The sequence below is a fragment of the Papaver somniferum genome, chromosome 10 (genome assembly GCF_003573695.1).
Source record: "Papaver somniferum cultivar HN1 chromosome 10, ASM357369v1, whole genome shotgun sequence".
Lineage (NCBI taxonomy): Eukaryota > Viridiplantae > Streptophyta > Magnoliopsida > Ranunculales > Papaveraceae > Papaver > Papaver somniferum.
This window is the reverse complement of record NC_039367.1, coordinates 109,349,758-109,355,005: the sequence shown is the minus strand read 5'-3', so window position 1 is coordinate 109,355,005 and position 5,248 is coordinate 109,349,758. Positions and strand designations below refer to the sequence as shown.

The following is a 5,248-nucleotide window of genomic DNA, read 5'->3' as shown; positions in this document are numbered from 1 at the left end:
TGGTAACATTTTCAACAGTTCAATTTAAAAACATGTTGGTCGATACAGTTGAATTCAGTTTATTTCTCAGCTTCCACAGAAGTTCAACAAAGCTAACATACAACTTGCAACTGTTTGATTTTCTTAAAATCAACTACAGTAAAGCACATCTTGAGCTTCTAAGGCTCAAGAATGGTGCAGAAAGTACATTTGAGATAGTTGACAACCATGGGAGGACCAACTGTTATGTCTAGAGAAAAATAAAAGTTATTTTCATACCCAGTTATGTGACTTATGTCTAAAGTAAATGCGGAGTTATGCGTGGATCTGTGCGCCATGGAAGACCAGTTCGAGCTCCCAACGCTCTACAACTTGCACCCGCCTGCAAATTGAATGCCTATTTATAAGTGAAAGTATACTATTTCTTTCTTAAAAATTTACTTCCACTCTATGGTAGAGAGATATCTACAAGCAGACAGAAGGCAGCCACATACCACTTGGGATGCAAAAGGCAACATTTTCTCAGTTGCATTCCTGCACATATGGCTATATAAACAACAGAAACAATCATTCAATCAATCAAATATATCTGATTAATTTTTTAAGCACTCGAAACTTGATGAAAGCTGGTATTGACCCTTAACAGTGTAGATTGTTGTGCAAGGGTGGCACAATACTTTTTACTAACACAATTGTAACTTAGAAAAGCTCCCAAAACATCACAGGTGGTTTAAGATGCTCTGAACTTAAGGAAATAACTTGCTTAAACATACCATAAAGAGTTGCACCGATAAATGCATCTCCAGCACCGGTGGTGTCTATAAGCTCTGAAGGTGGTATCTTCTCTGCTGTTCCAACAAGCAGTCTCCCATTTACAGCTCCTATTCCTTTCGCACTCAATCTCACAACTGACTGAATGTTTTGACGCAAAAGATAAAGGAATAAATAGTTTGAATAGAAAAGCTCATGGTGAATTTGCAACCTACCCATTACAGAAACAAATATCACATGACGTTAATTTGTGACCTACCTTACTGGCTTGTTTAGGTTTAACAATGTCTGGAAAAAGTATTTCACATACGGATTTGTCTAGGACCTAGCTTTTGGCTTGGTAAAAGGACAATGTTGCAAGGGAAATGAGGTCCATCTTCGCAAAAATGAAAGCTTAGAAACTTCGATTTTTCTCATAAGATTATATGAACATTCAATGGATTAATATTACAAGGAACTAGTGAATGGTCAACTTTAATCCTTGACAACTAAAGAGCCGATAAGAACAAAATTAGTTAAGACTTCAGAAACATTGCCATACCTTGGATGAGATACAAGTTGGAATGGTGCTACTGCCATCAACTCTCTGTTTTAGTAATTGAAGTGAGCTGTCTACATCAACTTCCTCTGGCTGAAGGCTTCCTGGAGGAGGTGATCTACTGCTAGTAATCAGAACTTGTAGGGTGACAGCAATAAAGCTTACACCACTTCAAAATAAAAAGTGGAATAACCTCCACAGATAGAAACCAAGCACGGATGTACTTACCATCAAGACTTTTCTCCAGCATTACACATCCATCATCTCCTAGGGTAACAATCACAAATTTGAGATTAGGCAGTCTCATGAGCATGGATACTAGTGCGCTCGGAATTGAAAGGGCTTCCGTCCATGCCTACAAAAAGAAAAGTATCAGTTAGATAGATAGGCAAATCTAGTAGTCAAATTAGGCATGCGATCTAACTTTAGTAACATTACAAGGCACTGCAGATCACAATGTAACAGATAAACTTTTATTTGCAGAAAGTGAACATCAAAACTATATTATAGGCATGGTAGGAGTGGAAGTGGTTGCAGTATGAAAGATGAAACCAAGACCAATCTTCTCAGGTCCTCACTATCTATCAACAGTCATGCAAATGAACTCATCTAGATTAGTTTATCTTGCCTGAGGAAATTTTGCTGTGCAAACAACATAATCTGCAAAGTTCAGAAGTTCATCCAACCCGTCTCTCTTTTTCTCCGCGTCAACTAAAATCGGTATATTCCTGCGACTTGCCTGCACTGGAAAAGATCAAGCTCATTTGTCATTCAGGGCTGCCATTTGTATTTTGTTCACTCCTAATTTCTAGGAATTTTAGAGGATCTATGCAATGGTATCATTAAAATTGGGGACAATAAGCATCAAACTAGCATAAAGCAAGAAAATTGACTATTACCTCCTGTGCTACAACTAAAGCAGTTTCATGCAACCTCACATCAGAATAGACAATCCTCGCTCCGTCCAAGGCAGACATCAAGCTTGACCGTGTCATGTCATCGGGCACCATTGGAGGGTATCCAGGTGTGTGAATACAGGTACGGGTTTTCCTAGAAATATAATTCAATTTTAGTCTATTAAAATAGTAAGATTCCAGATAAAACTATTTTGGGGTATGACAAGTGATTTGATGTGGACCAAATAACTCGACAATTTTGTCTTTCTTTTCAAAAGAATGGTAGTAACTTAACTAAGTATCATGTTTAGAACTTTGGACAAGCATTAAAGGTTACAAACTCACGTTTTGTTATCAACAATGATGTATGTGAATGGTGAATTTCCATCCTTCGAAACCTGCCAGTGAGAGAGATCGTGTCAAATCTTGATCCATGATTGTGCGATATCTCAAGGTTTGACGTTAAGTGCTAGTCATAAAAAAGAACTCTGAGGAGATATTTATAATAATACACAGGATATGCTAAAAAAGTTACATCTACAAAATAGCAGCGAAAAATCAAACGGTGGTTTTATTGTTACAGAAAACTGCAGTACAATAGAAAGAAGACTAAAACTTCTGGTAAGCAACTTAAACAACATAATAAATGAACATAAGTATATATCAAGCTTACCACAAGATGTGAAGTATCTACGCCATCAGCTTCTAGTTCTTCTACTATACCCCTCCCTTGAGCATCATTTGCAAGCTGAGGATAACAAGCACTGTTTTTACTTTTTTTTTCTCGTTCTAGTATGATATTAGTAAGATTATTAGTAATAACTTTTTCGAACCGAAGCAAGCAAAACAAGTGGGCACAATAAATGATGCATGATAAAAATTACAAGGCTGATGAGGTATAACAAAAAAGGCAGAATAAATTTAAACCTTTGAGATCAGCCTTGAATTCAGACCCAGGCGAGCAGCACAAGTTAAAGCATTTCCAGCATTGCCACCTCCTTGAATCTGCAAAGGTTACCCACATTTAGTATTCCAAAAACAAACTCATTCCTAGAAAAAAGTAACTTTACTATCCACTTGAACAAGAAAATCAATCATTGTATATAAGAAGACAAAAGGGTTTCCATTTCCTGATTGCAACAGCATTTGAACTAGCATTGAAAAATAAAGGGATAGGATTGTAGACGAGCATGGATAGTACATTCACTTTCCACTTGAGCATGAAAGCTAGCGCCATTGGCCACGCCCCGACCCTATTTCTCTCGACCAATCAGGTCGCTTTAAACTCGCCACTTGCACATAAGTTGTGGCTGGGCCCATGCTTGCCGGCCCCACTTCTAATCGACCAATCAGAACACGCCAAAGCGAGTAGTAATTTAAAAGCCCGTCTCTTGTTTGCATGTAGAGCTGGTGTACAAACTAACAATTGCACACTGATTGTTTGTTTAAAGCTAAATAGAGCAACGAATTGATTCTCAGACTACTGTTAATGAACAGCTTTTGACAATCTAATCAGTAATTGAGGGAGAAAGAAGGGAAAAGGAAAAGTAGCGAGAGAGAAAAGCCGGTGCAGATTAAGCAATTTGTTTCCAAACAATTTAATATTCTTTTAACTCATACCTTCAAACTGGTACTTCGAATTTTATCATCTGGGTCTGGAAAAGCATCCACTGTAGCCAAGTAATCCACTACCGTACCACCGACACCTACCTGAAGCACATAGACCACTATTGACAAACCATATACATGAAGAATGCATTAGGGTTAGGGTTAGTGAGAAAACTTACGACAATCCGATCTTGAGGAAGTGGAAGAGAAGACGAAGAAGAAGTTGATGATGCCTGAATCGGATGAGATGATGATGCAATGTTTTTCCTGAAATTACAATCTCTACCCTTACTAATTGAAGAAGGAAAGGGAAAAAGAAATGACGACGACAAATGCCTGGGAACTGTGGTGATTGACATCATCATGCTTTTCTTATCTCTTAATAGACAGAAACGTTTAGTTCTTAGGACGAGAGAGAGAGTTTTGGATTGGATTAGGAACAAAAAGTGGTTCTCGGTAGAACCTACAAACTGGAATACATGCGTTCCAATTTTGTCCAGGATATATTATCGATGAATCTTCGAAACAACAAGAACTAGGAATGACGCTTGCCGTTTCACAGGGCTATTAAGCTGGGGTGTTATTGATTTGTCATGTGGTCCTAATCTAATCTGCTCTATGCCTCTAATAAATGTTGAAATTTTTGTGTTAGCGATGAGTATGGACATGTTGTGTTTTTCTTTAAAATTTCTAAGAATTTTTTAAGTGACACTAGTATAACACGTACGTGCGGTACGCCTTCCGTTCCGTAATTTTGTTTTTTTCGTGTAGAAGTTAATGCTCAAAATCAACACTCGGTCAATGGTCAAAGTCAACGATCAAGCCAAATGGTGAAAACTCATTCAATGTTAATCTACAAAATTAATTACAACAATTTTTTATTTAATAATTTTTCAATCATAAATATCTTTTTACATCGGTAACTCGTAGTTTTCGTACACAATAAAAATATTAGTTTTAGTCAAGACACATACGCGATGCGCCTGCGTGCCTTTCCGTTCATTTCAATCAAAAATATTTCATCTACTCAAAAAATGTATCTTTTTGTATACCTTCTTTTACATGATAGTAACTTAATGTGCTTTATGCTTCATTTGGGATTCACTGCAGTACAAACCCACACAACAGTCATTGTTGGTCTCTCCATGGTCGATCCTTTCAATCAATCATCTTTGCGTTCGTCAAGCATTAAGTTTCAGTGGGGAAAACATACACATCACCGGTCCTTCCTCCACATGTTCCTACGATGAAAGACATTTTCTTAAGGAACTGTTACTTTAACGTAGACAACATAAACCAACAGAGAAAACAAACCTCGAAATACAAACCTGCAGAGAACCTTATGCCATGTTGCGAGACATTCTTGTACGTCAGACAGTAACATAAAACATAATTATTGCATACTTCATCAATACTGTATGAAATGGGGGTTAAAGTCACACTGCCGTGGAGTAGG

The 5,248-nt window shown here is 37.5% G+C and overlaps 1 pseudogene; it reads right to left on the bottom strand.

The window, feature by feature from the left end:
* LOC113319530 lies at positions 1 to 4,357 on the bottom strand (annotated as a pseudogene).
* Positions 4,358 to 5,248: the final 891 nt, after the last annotated feature.